We start from the raw sequence: 16,762 nt of genomic DNA, 5'->3' as shown, positions 1-16,762 counted from the left end.
GGAGGCAAGAAGGCTGAGTAGCAGCCTTCAAGTTGTGAAGTCAGGAAGGAGGAGGAGGGTGAAGTGGGTACGGAAGTGCAGAGAGTGAAGAATAAACCTGAGGAGGGTGTGCCTGAAGGGGAGTGGATGGATAGCGTAGAAGGTGGGGATGATCAGGCTTGGCCTTAGATTGTGAGACTGAACTGCAGAGTGGCTAAAAGTGGGTCTCACACTGATGTCTATTGACTGTGGATCTGAAAGCCTGCACCCATAGCATTCTGGCAGAGGCCATTTTGGATGCGTGTTCCCAGTTCTCGCTAACATCCAGACACAGAAAGGGGTCTGCTATGGGGCAGAGCACATTTCCATGGAAGCAGCTCTTGCAATGCTCAGATTCTGGCAGTTCACTGAAAGATGTCTGAATGCTCAGAACACACCTCTCCCTGAGCCTACTTACAAGGCTCTCTGAGGTGACTTGGGGAGCCAGGCTGGGGGAAGAGTGGACATTCCTTTAAAATGATCGTCTATGATATAAAATGGCTACAGCACAAAGACAGGTACAAAGTCCCATCTCTGGATGCCTGCAATCTAGTCTAGATCAGGAGACACGGATGCACGCGGAAGGCTCCTGACAAAACCAACCCCATGTTTGTCTGACATTTTCCACTTTTAGATAATTTTATACAATGACTTCATCTAATCTCTCGAAGGAATTCTTGTAAAGTCAGGAAGGCAGATACAGTGGGGTCTATTTTATAGTTGTACAAGCTGACATCTAGAGAGGCCAAATACTTGCCGAAATTAGTTTATGTAAATGACGATAGGCCCAAGACTGGAATTCAAGTCTCCATATTTCTAGATTAGTGTTATTCTACTGGACCTTGTTGCCTCCATAACAAGGGTCACTAACATTTAAATCAAGGCCTCCTGATAACTCTTTCAGTGTCAAGCATTTGCTGGAAGTTAGGGAATAAATGGAGACTACTGTCCTCAGGATATAGTCTAGTGGACAAGATAGGAATATTAAAACCCTTTTACTGAAATATATGTACAGGAAATGCAGAAATGGCCAAGTGTTCAGCTTAGTGAACTATCACAATGTGAACACACCCTTGAAATCACCACCTAGATTAAGAAACAGAACGATAGAGGCACTCCAGCAGCCAGCCCTCTTGGTGCCCCTGGGACTGAAGTGCTAACAATTAAATATGTCACAAGGTAGATCAACATTAAGGCAAATAGTTGCAGAAATTAAACTTCCAGATGGTAATAAAAGAAGCAAAGGTCACTGAAGGAGGTTTCCCAGCTGAGGTGCCCTGAACAGCCACCTCAGTGCAGGTAAATTACAGGAAAGCATCCTAGGTAGGGGATCAGAGAAGCAACGGCAGGAGAGATTTTCAAAGAAAGGGAAGAAGTCTTCCCATAGGAAGAGGAAGGGTGCTGGGGAGGGTTTGAGCAGCCCATGCAGCTGACAAGACCCAGCGAGCCGCTGCAGCCGCCTACCCCCACTGATAACGTACCAGTACTGTCTCCACAGCTGCATGCTTTTCAGTTCCCCTCTCCCCAAAACTCTTAACCTTATTCTTACACTCTGTGAGGTTTCCATGTTGGCAAGAAAGGTGAGAAAATGTCAAGCATACCCAGATGAGGAGACTTAGAAGAGATGCTTGTGGCTTTAGCTCAGCTGCCTGGACTACAGCCTTTCTAAGGTACCGTCTAAGATCAATCATGGGGTGAAGGAGCCACACAAGCACACTTCTTGCACAATTTAGAGAGAATTGTGCAGTGGATGTGTTTTGACTGCACTCTTCTTTAGGAGAGACCATTGACAGTGTTTGTAGAACAAGTGATATAGGTGATTAAGAACACTAAACTTTGGTTTTCTCAATAAACTTTCTTATTTTCTCAAATATAATTGCTTATTATCTAACTTAAAAAGGGGCGATTTGTCTATCTATGAAGTTATTCCTTTAAATATTTCAAAGTGGGACACTAAAATAGGATGCTATGTTAAAGAATAGTTGGGTTGATCACCCCTTCATTAACTGTTTACACCAGTCCAGGAAAGAATCAGAAGTCTCAGGGTGTTCTTGATCTTCTTCATGAGGACATTCATCTGGACTGCTATTTTCCAAGAAGACTCCTTCAGACAAACAGTAGAGTCTTCGGCAGTTATGTCAGGGGCAGCAATTGGGGAGTTTTCAGGTATTTAGGAGAGTGATGTTAGGGATAGAAAAATCGTGTATATGGGTGTGGTGCTTGTGTGAGTTTGGCGAATGGCAAAGGACCACCCTATTTCTGGTACCTGCCCAAGCATCCACCTTTCTCCATCACAACCCTACTCTTCCAAATCGGCTTCTTTCAAGCCTCTAGTTGTCAGTCCACTCTCAAGCCAGGTTCCTATCTCAATGGTTTTGTTTTCTTTTTAATGCTTCCTTGGTGGTTTAGCAGTAAAGAATCTGCCTGCAGTGCAGGAGACGCAAGAGATGTGGGTTCAATCCCTGGGTTGGAATGGTCCCCTGGAGTTGGAAATGCCACTTTAAAAAAAAAAAAAACTATTTCCGATTGTGATCAGGGAGAAAATGTTTGCCTTACAAGGACACACAGACACACACATTTTAAAAAGCCCCTTTGAAAATCTACCTGTATCATCTATTGTATACTTTGATGTTTTCCTTTATTCTATTCTTTCACTTAAAAAATGCTGAATTCCACCCACCAAACTAATTTTCACAATCTATGGCTTTTCATAAAGAATCACTCCATCTCAGTTCAGGAAAGTTATTAATAAAAAAGGTAGATTTTTGTTTTGCTTTGCTTTGGTTTTTGATAAGCATTAAGGTTTCACCACTGCTTTAAATTTTAAAATGTTACCCCTGAGGTTCATAAGGCTCTCTCAGCAGCCTGGATAAAAGAGAAAGCTTCTATGTAGACCCTCAGTTTTCTCTCACCTATGAGAGAAAAGACTCTTGGGTCCTGCCCTGCACACTGTGTGAGAGAGACTCGAAAGAGCACTGGGTATTCTTCCCAAGTACACAGGAGTCAGTTAAGAGGCTGCAATGGACATGCGATGCAATAGCTCTTCCAATACTGTAATTCTAATTGCTTTAGCATGTGGACAAAATACCACAGGGCAGCTTACTATTTGTAATAAAAACGTGCTATGATAAAGCAGATCCAAGAAAGTTTGGGAAGAGGGCTACAAAAACAGAGAAGTTGGGTTTGACCTCAAAACTCATTTTCACAATGTTATTTTTAACTCGTCTCAGTTCTGGACTACCTTCTCATTGCTATCATCTTCACATGTACATTGAGCAGTCATGTCTTCCTGCTACTTGAATCTAAAGGTCATCCAAGAAGACATTTGCCTAGACTAACACTTGCCCTCTGAGAAAAACTCACCAATATGAACACAGCAGAGGAAAAGGAAGCACATGTGCCTTAACCAAAATGGTACATGATAATTTGTTCAAATGAAACCACCACCTTCCACTCCTCCCTACATCTCTTTCAAGTACTTCTCGCTTGCACTTATAGCTTGATCTTTTAAAAAGTTTTATTCTGTGTAGGCTAGTTTGGCCCTCAAGATACAATAAGGAGAAACATGTTGATAGCCTGTTCCAATTTTCTGCAGGATAATTTTTGACAAAGGAAATCATTCAATAAGTCTTGATTTTCCCTTAGACACAAGAGACTGAAAGCAAAGGTCCCAGACAGGTCTAAGGAACACATAGTCTATGGGCCGAATAATCAAATCTGAGGGCATGAAAGCATCTGAAAAGTGTTGCAAGAAAACTAAGCATTTGAAAAGATATATGGTTAAGTGTTACTAAGTAAATAAAGCTGCAGTGCCACATGCATAAGAATGCTCCTCCTGTGGCTTTAAGTATAATGATGGTGTCTGGAACATACCCTAGATGGGAAAAGTAGTCAGAGTCTGGGTAAGTCTCCCATATTCTCATGACTTTTCTTGGGGATAAACCATCCTAAGTAAAGAAATCTTCAGGTGACAGTTTGGAAGCCTTTTGCATACATGAGAGAAGGGCAAAAAAAGAATTGTAAGGGAGTCTGTGAAGGGCATAAATAGACTTACTTTGGGGGGAAACAATGCATTGCTGTAGAGAGAGTGATAACTGTAAGGCAAATTCCCATCTGGTGTAATGCTGCCCTGGATTTCCCACAACCATTCTAAGGATATAAACATCTAGTGAATTTGTGTTCTTAAACCAAATGCGACCAACCAATTAAGCATGTATGAGAACCAGAATAACTCTGGTCGTGACAACAGCAGGGAGAATCAACCAGGAGGCCACCTTCCTCTTATGTCTGGAAATGCAATTTTAAGTTGGAATCTGAATCAAGATCTTGTTTGTGGGTGCATTCATCCTGATACCTCTCTCTGAAACACGTAGCCTTGGCTGACTGCTTTGGCAAGCTGAGGCTTGAATTAGGCCAGACATTAACTTAACTCAAATGATTCTCTCATTCATGTTCATTCACTCATATTTTCTCCCTCTCCCCATCTCTTCCGAGCCCCCCACGCCCACCCCTGCCTCTCTTTCTCTCGTTGCAAAGCTTAAACCAAGAAGTCCCAGGCTCTCATCTCAGTTGTGGCCATGCCAGCAGAATCGTGGCAGAACACACTGCTTTCTTAAGTCCTGCTTTTAAGATTTATTCTTCCAGAATTATAGGCTAAACCTTTTCTAATGTTTCTTGCAAAATTGAGGAGCATGCATCCATAAAGGTACAAATTATTATTTCTTCTCTTCTGTTCACACAAACACTCTCTTTCAGAAGTTGCTACATTAAGAAAACATCGAACAGCATCTGCTTATATCAGTAAAACTGCACAGTCTTCCTGAACTGAGGGTTCAAAATAACAGGAAGAAAAATACACCAAATGTTATACCTGAGGTAACAGAATGAAATATGGAATGGAATTAAAAGCATTTAGCACTTTTTTATTTTTAAAACAATTTTTTTGGTGACCTTACAAATTCTGGTGGTTTAGGGTCTTGGCTTAGTGCATTAATCCTGAAATCCCTATTGATAGAAAATGTTACTGAAATGGGGAGACTTCTTGATTAGGAGAGAATGGATAGCCATATGGGAACTGGTCCTTGTTTTTAGGGGCTTGTTAGGCTTCATGAGAAGGAATATTGGAAATAACAATTATTCTATAGAGCTCATTGATTGAGCCCCATCTTTGGATTCTCTAAAATTCTTCAAACATAATGCCTTTTGGGAATTATTTAGAATGTTGATTACTTGATAGAGTGAATGGTTTTTCTGAGCTCCACATTCCTATAAGAGTGTCTGGCCACAGCATTCAGAGTTGAAATTGGCCAAAGTTCTGATAACTACCTCGCAAAATCCTTTTAAAGGGTCAAGTTTGACAAGTCTTAACTCTGCTCATTTCCTGTAATGTGACCTCTCTGTGACATTACTGTGAGTCCGCACCAAAGTCAAAGGAAATGATGGCATTTCCTGTAACTGTGAGTGGGACTTCAGGCGACTTTTTGTTGTTGTTAAAACTATTCATATATGCTAACTACATTTCCAAAAGGATGATGGTATAATGTCTGCTTCTGCACTTGCACCTCACTAGTGACCTGGGTCAGTTGCTTGTATACCTGTTAGTAGATTCCAGTTAGGTGGGCAGTGAGAGGTTACTTAAAAGAACAAGTTTTTTCAGTTGGTAACTTAAAAACAAGTTATCAACTCCTAACTTCTTTTCACTTAGTAGAAACTCCATAAGCATTTTCTTACTTAAATTAATTTAAACTCTGGTATTCTACTCAGCTCCAGCCTATAGCAAGATCAAGATGATTCGCATTCAAAGGCATAGGACATAGGGGATCTGTAGTGGGGTGAAAGCTGCCCACACTCCACCAAAAAAGATAGGTATATGTCTTTATCCCTATAACCTGTGAATATGATTTTATTTAGAAAAGGAGTCTTTGCAGATGTTATTATTTTAAGGGTTTTAAATATTAGATATATAAATATATATTTAAATATAGATTTTATCCTGAATTATCTGGGTGGGCTCCAAATTCAGTAACAAGTGTCTGATGAAAAACACAGAGGACAGACATGCACAGTGGAGAAGGTGATGTGAAGGCAGGGGCAGAGACTGGAGGGATATATCTGCAAGTCAAGAACACTGATAATTGCTGGTGGCCACCAGAACCTAGTAGAGAGACCTGGACCTGATTCCCCCTCAGAGCTTCCAGAAGAAATCAGTGCTGCTAACACTTGGATTTCATACTTTCCCCTCCAGGACTGTGAGAGAAAGAACATCTGTTGCTTTCAGCCAGTAAGTTTATGATAATTATTTATAGAAGCCACAGGAATCAAACACGTGATCTCCAGAAAGTCCAGAGAAAGAAGAGTATTTATTTCTCAAAGGTTGAACATCCCTGCTGTTCTCATCTTTCAGTATGAATAAGGAGGCAAGCCAACATGGACTGGCCATAGAGTCTCACCTCCCATGCCATACTATACTGCAAAGTTCACCCAGCAAGGACTTCCTACTTCTGAGTTTTGGTCTGGCTTCACCTTGGGCAAGTTGCTCTTTCTGTCTAGACTTCAGTTACCTTGTTACAAAATGGAGGTGCTCTTGTTGCACCCCGCGGACCTCACAGGTGTGTATTAAGCAGGGTGGAGGGGCATGAGTTAGTAGAATGGGTATTTGTGAGAAGGAATAACTTGAGTGGCGCAATGTGAAGCCTGGCTAGTAAAGCACTGAACAGCAGACGACATCTAGGTTTAGTAATAGTCTCCTACCAGTAGATTTGTGACTCCTATGTAATTTTGAAGAGGGGGCTTTTGCTCACTTATTTTCCACACAGACCCAGACCAAAGCTTATATATCATTACATTTATAACAGTCTTCAGCTGACAACACAGCTGTGTCAGCTAGAGTGCTTGCAGCTGAGTCAATATAAATTGTAACCAAGAATACTGTAAGCCAGAAAAATGGTCCACTCTAAAAAGAACATTAGTCCCAAGGGAGGCCACCTGGGGCCCTGAGTTTTCACATGGAAGGTTAGAGCTTTCTCTTGGGCCCTATGAATTGAGCCATCCTTGCTGTTCCACAGCCAGCCTGTGCCCAGCCAGCTGCAGTGTGAAGTGAAAGGGATGCTACAGAGCCTCCCCTTACTCATCCTAAAGGGTGGGGCACAGGAGCACCTAGGACAGGCACAGGAGCCTGCCCTTGAGGACCCACAACAGGTGATCCTGAGTCCCCATGAGAACCCTGTTCCTGTCCTTGCCTGGGTGCCAAGGAGTTGAAATTGGATTGAACGACATTTCCTTGATCACCCAGTTTATGGACAGTCTGGGAACAGAATTTAGATTTCTGAAGGATATGCTCCACAGAGCATTTGTGGAAAATGAGTCTGTGATGCAGGCAAAACCTATCCCACAAAGCTGCTCCCAGTCCAGGATCTAACATCTGTTATGGTTAGAATCTTGGCTTTGTCTTTATTCATTGAAGGACATTACTTTTCTCAGCTTCAGTTTCTCATTTGTAAAATAATTCCATCTAACACATGGCATTGTTGTAAATATTAAATCCTTATATAACTGTGCCTTGACTTCTAATATATGGAACAATTCTCAGAGTTTTCTGGAATGGTGACCTGGGTTATATTCCTCAATTTGACTGGAATTAAAACGTCCATTTCTTGCTTAGATCAACTGATTGATTTTTTGTCAACACATATTGTTGCTACACACTACAATACACATATTATTTTCAAGTACACATGGTACATCACTAAGAGAAATTTGAGAAGACCTAAACAGAGATGTAAGCTTCCTCAGTGAATCAAATGGCAAAGAATCTACCGTCAGTGCAGGAGACTGGAGTTCGATCCCTGGGTTGGGAGGAGCCTGGTAGGTTGCAGTCCATGGGGTCGCTAGGAGTCGCACACGACTGAGCGACTTCACTTTGACTTTTCACTTTCATGCGTTGGAGAAGGAAATGGCAACCCACTCCAGTGTTCTTGCCTGGAGAATCTCAGGGACGGGGGAGCCTAGTGGGCTGCCGTCTCTGGGGTCACACAGAGTCAGACACAACTGAAGCGACTTAGCAGCAGCAGCAAGAACTAGGAAGAGGAGGAAATCTAAATTTGTAGAAAGTGTTACCAATGGTGAAGGTATGAATTTAAATTCTACCTTGTTTACTATGCTTTTCCTGGTAACCTCCCATAATTACCTCCCTACTCCCAATATCTTTTTTTCTTTAGCTGAAGATGGCATTTACAGCGTTGGCTTCGACCATTTTGGAGAGTTACTCAGTTTTTCTGGGTCTCTTCCACATATATAAGTATATACACTATTAAACTTTTGTTTTTCTCCTGTTAATGCCTTATGTTAATTTCTCTTCCTTACTGATCCCTCACAGAGGCACAGCTCCTGACCAAATGCCTTTTTTCCCCCCTGTTCTACCTGGTTACATGGAGGTCATTCTTACAGCTTTGGTTGTACAGGAATTCTTGTGCCAGTTTCCAGTTAGTTTTTCATGAGAATTATTCAACATGATGTGCTTGTTGGGGGATGAGCTCCATGTACTCCTATTCTGCTATCTTAAGCCCCTTTTTGAGTTAAGTTTTATTCAGGCATCTTACTGAGGACTATAACCTGGAAGACAGCCTCTCAGAGGGCTCAGAGAAATAGCTCTTAAGAGGTAAGGGAGAAGCCAAGATATATAGGAGTTTTGGGCTGGCTGGAACAAAAAAATGTAGTTGAATATAAAAAGATTACTGTTTACCACAAGAACAAACATCTCAAATTAATGATTTTCTTTTTTACATACAGAAAGACTCAAGAGTCTGGTGAAATTATTCCTTAACTATGGATCTTAACTATCTAGGGCCAGTATCTAAAGCATAGCATGCTTTCTGTTTTTCTCCATCCTAAATTCTCCTCAGGGTGTACTGTCAGTGGCAGCTGCAGTGTTTAATGATTTGAAGAACTGGGATGGTAGACAATATTCTTCGTTTACTGTAATGGCAGGCAACAGTCCTTGTCCACAGTTGCTAGAGCACTTTGCTAGGGGATGATGGTACTGCTGTTGACTAACAAGATGACCTCCTTTTTAAGGCCAATTTACATTCTCACAAACAGTACCTAAGAGTTTCCTTTTCTCCATATCCTTACCAACACTTGTCATTTGTTGTCTTTTTACAAAAGCCATTCTAATAGGTATGAGGTAGTATCTCATCTTAGTTTCGATTTGCATTTCCTTGATGCTTAGTGATGTTGAGCATCTTTTCATATGTCTCCTGGCCATCTGTATGTCTTCTTTAGAAAAATGTCTGTTCAGATTCTTTGCCCACTAAAGAATTTTAACACTATTTATTAATGTATTAAAAAATAACAGTTGCAAACCCATTACATGTTTAAGTGAATGACACATTTTAATTAAGAACAAATATTCCCTAAGGAAAAAAAAGTAATGGTAAAATGGCATTCTTTTATATCTTTGAAAATCTCTGATTTCATAGAAGACAGGTGGATTCTCACATCTGCTTCAGCATTCAAACTATTGTGAAATGATATTTCAGTTAAAGCTTATGAAGAAAATATGGTTCCTTAGGGCTATGTAGTTGGAAATAGTCAACCTCATGAGACCCCTGAAATATAATCTTAGGAACTTCCAGGACTCCTCAGTCCTCTCTTTGAAATTCCCTATTCTAATGTTATGACTTCAACATTATCATTTTGGACTTCTCATGCTGACCAACCAGCAAAAAAAGAGTTCTATAATGGCAGGGGTAACTGGTCGTGATTACCATCCGGAGATAGGAGATATGATAGTTAATATTTAATTCTAGAAGAGAGGAAAATAATCTAGAACTCAGGAAATCCAATGGATCACTTTTTATTGATTTCATATATGGTGATAATCTTACATAGGCAATTTAAGCAGTGTCAGTCTAACAAAAGCGTGGTTAGACTCAGATCCCTCAGTGATGACGTATAGGCTACCACATCAAGCAACCAAGACAAGCCAAATTGCTTAACAAGTAGTAGAGAATGGAGATGATGATTATTAACTACAACTTTGGGACCAACTGTACCAGTGGAGCCTGTATCTTGCCCTATCAACCTAGTGTTGTCTTTTTTAAATCTTTAAGTTCTAATGAATCACCTTCTTGAGGAATCAGTGATGGGACTGAGTCAATTTAACACAGGACCCAAGGGAATCTAAGTGGTGCAAAGGGTAGACTACAGCAGACACTGTTGGAACCCAACCCATGTACCCTCAGTATGCATCAGTTTGTTTGTTATGTACTGATTGATTTCTCCTTCAAGCCCCTGAGTCTCAAGTCACTGAGATCCATACAAGTGGAACACTGGAAGTGTTTGGAGGAGATAATGCCCTGGAGCATCCCTCAAACAATGGTGGAGTCAATGAATAAATACCCCAGCTCCTTATGCCTTGGTTGAGAAAACTCTGAGGTCCCCCGTGGGATAAGCCTCAGCTGACACAGTATAAATTGCTTATTATCAAACCCTATATTGCTTTTCTCCTTTCCCTGTTTCACTTCCCTATTGCCCTACCTGTGATTCATTTGATATGACCTCAAATAAACAGAATCCAACTTAAAGACAACTTCCTATCCACTGAAACGTATCTGAAACTTTTCTGACCTACAGAATAATACAGGGTATTATTACATCAGTAATTCTAAGTAATTGTTACATACATTCTAGTGAAAGAGTTCACAATTTGCTACTCCTTCTACATAATGGTTTGAAGTTACAGCGGCTCTAAAGTTAATAAATTAAAGAAATGTGATGTGGAAATGGAAAGCAGTGGGTGGCTAAATGGGTGACTAAATGGGTGGAGAAGGTATTCTGGAACAGGAGGGACTTTCTTATTCTGTTGTGGGTAGGAGTGACCTTGACATGTGGATGGGTTACTTCTTGAAATACTTCTCCTTTTTATTTTTAGTTATCTTTAAGAGCTAATGTGCTAGCATCCTGACTGTGTTTAGCAATTTTTAGAGTTTATTGAAAAAATAAAATTGTTTTCACTGACAGTCCACATTTGGTCTCAGAGATATGTTTTTATTTGTTTCTTCTTATGACATTCTCTTCTTATACAGAAATGTATATTTGAACTTCAACTAGAATTCTTTAAGGGCAAGAATAAAATAAATGTTCTGTAGTATTGTACCTATTCTTCTGGGTAAAAGTGTATGTTTGGATTGGCTTAAGGAAAAAATAAATAAATGGAAAATGGTTTGTTGAATAGTAGTTAAAAGATAGATTTGAAAGTTCAAAATAACCACTAAATATGCATTTCTGTGGAGGAGGAAATTGCAACCCACTCCAGTATTCTTGCCTGGAGAATCCTATGGACAGAGGAGCCTGGCAGATTACAGCCCATGGAGTCACAAAGAGTCAGACATGATTGAGCAACTGAGCACGCATGCATACATGCATGCATTTTTGAGGAATTGCATTTATATGATGTTTGTTTCATGATGGTATAATTGATAGCCAAACTGCTAATTTGGGGGAAAGTTAAAGATATTTCTAGAACAGTGTTTTCCATTTTCATTTTGATCACAACCACTTGGGAAATTGGTTAAATACAGATTCCTGGATGCCGCACAAGACTTACCATATCATAATCCCTTTGCAGAAGGGTCAGGATCTCCTCTTTATATAGTCATCCTTGTTGATTCTATTGTGGAGGGTTCTTGGGTCAGACCTGAGACACACATCCAGAGATGGATATGAGTTCTGAACAGAACTCAAGGCTGAAGTTTATCAAAAACTGAAGAAGGAACTCCAGTGGGCAGAGTTTACAGTGATGCCATCCATGTGAGGCTAATAGGGAAGAAGTTAGAAACCTGAGCTGGATCACATATGAAGCTGGATCAGCTCAGATATTAGGACAAGAAACAGGATAAGGTCTGCAAACCCAGGCACCAGCTAGCTATGGCATCATTATGTACTTTAAAAGTCAAACTTTATTTATTGGTGTATTCTTGTTTCATTTCCCTATTTTTCTCCCAGGGCATATAACAAAGTCTTCTTTAAAGTTTGAGATTGACAGTGTTGACATCTCACCTTAATAGGGAATTTACACATCTCTAGGTCAAACTGGAGAAGGAAATGGCAACCCACTCCAGTGTTCTTGCCTGAAGAATCCCAGGGATGGGGGAGCCTGGTGGGCTGCCATCTATGGGGTCGCACAGAGTCAGACAAGACTAAAGTGACTTAGCAGCAGGTCAGAGTGGTGGTAGCTACACTGTCTTACCTCAGAGAACTCCATGCAGAAGGTGAGATCCTTGGAAAAGTATCAATTAGTTACCCATCTTTTTTTACACTAAATTGTTTTTCTTTCTGGCTAATCATTGAAAGTTCTGGGTTTTATTTTAATAAAGAAGTAAGCTTCCTCATCAGCTTCCTGAATTCTTCTAATAAGGTTTAAATGCCAGTTTTCAGCTCCAAATGCTAGATGACTCCAAGTAAATTGATTTAAATAATAAGGAAATGAATAAATCCATAGGTAAGATGTGTTTCTGGAATGGCTGATTTAGTGGTTCAACATGTCTTCAAACATGAAAATATTTTCCATCTCTCTCTGGGTCAAAGCAATTTGCATCAACCTAAGATTGGTTTGTCTTATATTTATAGAATGGCGTCATTAGGAATCAGAGTGATGTGTTTCGTTATACATGTTCAGCAGGAGAGAGTAACAGCATCTCTTCCAATCATGAACTAAATGTCCTTTCCATGTTAACTAGTAAGAACTCATCCCTGACTGGAGATAAGGTCAGTTTTCCCTAAGTAACATGGATTGAAAAGAGGAGTAATTGATACTTAATAATTATTTGGAATCTTTTTGGAGAAGATGGGAGAGGGAATGGATACTAGAGAGGCATTCAGTGATCCAGTCTACTTACATTGTAGAGCTTTCCACTTAAAAGTTAATGTCTCAGCTTAGGAAGTAACTTCGTACAATTCATCCCTCCCAAGTAAAGTTAAAATTGCTTCCCATGACTCATAGAAGGATCCAGGGAGCCCCTTGGGCTTAGGGTGTCCTGGGATAGATAGAGCAGCAAGATAGTCCATATATTGTCACTTCAAATAACAAAGAAAAATTTAGTGGCAAGAATGGTTGTTGTTTCTACTGAGAAGTCAATTTAGTGAGTTTTTGGTACAAATGGAGAAAAATTCCCTCCATTTGGTCCTAGATAAAGCTTTTGGGATGATTCTCATTTATGTGAACACTGGGTAGAAGATGGAGAGGACTATGATTCTTCTCATAGTTAGTACTTTTTCCCGATTATTCATCCTCTATTTCCAGGTCAGTGCCCCTTTTCTCCACCCCTTCCAGCTCATCCTTTTCCCAGACAATTCTCCCCATCCAATGACTCCCTTTTTCTCCTGCCTCTACCTCCTAATTTTAGTACTCTCCAGAGCTCCAGCCCTAGACCCTCTATCAAGCCCAAAGGACCTATACTATTTACTTTTGTTTCATGCAATCAATCTTTAATAGCTATGAAATTCAGAGCCCAAACTACTAGCAACTAAACACTAGTTTCTCTCTCCAGGGTAGGAAGGCTTAGTCATTAGACTCTTCCTGGGGGCAAGGAAAAATGTTTGCTTTCCTTCTTAGGGGTGGAAAGTGATGGGAACAGATGAAGGGCAAAGTTCCCTCCATCCTAGAATGGGTTGAATCACTCTTCCCAATGCAGAGAAGCAAAGACAAACAGGAAACAGGTAGTGACATTTCCATATTAAAACATGGAATAATTTCCCTTTTAAACATTCACATCCTGCTACCTTTGTATTGGGTTTCTCTGGTGGTTCAGATAGTAAAAAATATGCCTGCAATATGGGAGACCTGGGTTCAATCCCGGAGTTGAGAAGATCCTCTGGAGGTGAACATGGCAACCTACTCCAATATTTTTGCCTGGACAATCTTCATGGACAGAGGAGCCTGGCGGGCTACAGTCCATGGGGTTGACAAGAGTCAGACACAACTGAGTGACTAAGCACAACACCTTTGTATTACTGTATGTTGTGTCTCGTATCTCTAGAGTAATTCCTTACAATTAAGGGAGAAAATTATGACATCCTGAGAGCTTCATGAGTCTTGGCGTCCGAATGCCCTCTGCCTGATGGTATCAGAGTGGGCTACTGGAATTAAAACCAGTGTCAGTGATCCCATTATAAACTTCTATTTTGTATTAAACTCTCAGGACCTTGGTCACCAAATTTCCTGGGAAGACTCAGTGTAGGAGCACAGCTAATGGTGGAATTTTATCACACTGAGCAGTTTAGATATTTTAATAGTGTGGAAATGCAAGATGAATATGAAAAAGCAGCTGTGTTTTATTAGAAAAATCCATAGATACTACCACATACAGGTCAGAGGATTATGAAAATTAAGAAAGAACATTTTGCCACCTGTTGAGCAGACACCTGAATCTTTAAGGGCTGAAATATTTACTTGGTGTGTACTGGCCAAAGAGTTAAGGTTTCCTGTTTCCTTGTCTTTTATTAAGAGGAGAAAAAGAGTAAATTCTCTCCCTCCCACATTCAACCAGTTAATTTTAGGCCACAGAGTTTATTAGTATTCAGTTATTTGTCTAGGTTTGAATAGATAAAAATAAACAAGCTGTTTCAGATTTCTATAAGCACAAGCTTATTTTCCCCTCAGGCGCAAGTATAACTGTCTCTGTTTGCTACCAGTGATCAGCATGTAAGATGGCCATTTTCATGAATGTATTTTGTTTTGTGAAAGGCTACATCCTTCTGGGCTCTGCCTAACAGCATCTTTATGTGTCCGTTTCTCTTTCTACTAAACTTTTACCTCCAAGCCACAAAATACTAAAGCAGGTAAAATATCTTTTCTATCTGTTAAGAATATTCTCCTCCACTAAAAAATGGAAAATTCTCATGTCATCCCCAGTGTTGCCACACGATAGAGCCTCAGGTAGCTATTTAAATTTAAATTCATTAAAACATGAAAAGATAAATTATTCAGTTCCTCATTTGTACTAACCATATTTCAAAGGCTCAGTAGCTGCTTGTGGCTAGTGATTACCATACTGAACAGCACTGAACATTTTCATCTTTTCAGAAAGTACTATTGGATAGAGGCTCAGCTCAGTAAAGATGCAAATAGAAAGCTATGTCCAATTCCAGTTGGCTATAATTTATTTTTAAGCTAGTTTAAGGATTTAATTGGGTATAACTAGAAATATTTTGTTTTTCTTCTCTAAATAGCTCAGATTTTTTCAATCTGTGAAAAACAAGCTCTTGGATAGACAACTAGAGAGTAATGATGCAAAAGTTAGATAGCCCTAGGTAGGTCTAGCTCAGATGTCTTTACTTACCAGCTATACAGCCTCCCTTAATCATGTTGCCTGCTCTGCCAGTTTCATCATCAATAGGCAAGGGTTGTGTTGTATTTATTTTTGTACCCACAGCACTTAGAACAATAGGTATTCATCAAGCTAAACAGTGAGATAATGTACATGGAGGATCTTCTCTGTAGCTTTAACCTGTTCTTTAATCTATCAACATATAACTAGATGAAGGATTTTATTCATTAAATTTTGAAGAAAGATGCCTCGGTGATATGAAACTTGGGGAGAAGAAAAGATGTCTAAAGAGGATTTTTAGAAAGCTTTAAGAAAATTGCAACAAAGGATTGAGTAAATTCTTGAAAGCTTTCTGAGTCAGAGTGATGTAATTTAAATGTTTTGGTTGCACCTGGTTTCAAAGTAAGACTAACCAGGCCTCATTTTATATGGGTTGCAATCATATGAGAGAATAAATATAGATCATGTAAATGAGTTTCTTTTACATCATCTTCTTCTCTTATTCTTTGTTCCACAACCCTTACTTCCTCAAGGTCTGTATTGGAGCCATAGTTTTAGGTGAGCTTAGAGAAAGTACAATAACCCCCTACTCAATGGACATGGGTTTGGGTGGACTCCTTGAGTTGGTGATGAACTGGGAGGCCTGGCGTGCTGCAGTTCATGGGGTTGCAAAGAGTCAGACACGACTGAGCGACTGAACTGAACTGAACTGTAGAATCCAGCTTTCCTTATATAGATCACATATATAGGTCCATCTATTCAAACCTATGGTTTTTCCAGTAGTCATGTATGGATGTGAGAGTTGGACTATAAAGAAAGCTGAGCACCGAAGAACTGAAGATTTTGAACTGTGGTGTTGGAGAAGACTCTTGAGAGTCCCTTGGACTGCAAGGAGATCCAACCAGTCCATCCTAAAGGAAATCAGTCCTGAATATTCATTGGAAGGACTGATGATGAAGCTGAAACTTCAGTACTTTGGCCACCTTATGTGAAGAACTGACTCATTGAAAAGACCCAGATGCTGAGAAAGATTGAAGGTGGGAGGAGAAGGGGATGACAGAGGACGAGATGGTTGGGTGGCATGAGTTTGTGTAAGCTCCATGAGTTGGTGATAGACAGGGAAGCCTGGCATGCTGCAATCCATGGGGTCACAAAGAGTTGGACATGACTGAGTGACTGAACTGACTGAAGACCACAGAGTAAAGTGGAGCAGACCACTGATCAATCAATATACACAACAAAACATAACAAAATCACAACTAACTACTGAACAACCATCCATAAGGAAGACTCAGTTCAATTCAGTCACTCAGTCGTGTCCAACTCTTTGCAACACCATAATCACAGCACGCCAGGCCTCCCTGTCCATCACCAACTCCCGGAGTTCACTCAGACTCATGTCCATCGAATCAGTGATG

Source organism: Bison bison, unplaced genomic scaffold (assembly GCF_000754665.1).
Source record: "Bison bison bison isolate TAMUID 2011002044 unplaced genomic scaffold, Bison_UMD1.0 scf7180017864314, whole genome shotgun sequence".
Classification (NCBI taxonomy): domain Eukaryota; kingdom Metazoa; phylum Chordata; class Mammalia; order Artiodactyla; family Bovidae; genus Bison; species Bison bison.
This window is presented reverse-complemented; position numbering follows the sequence as displayed.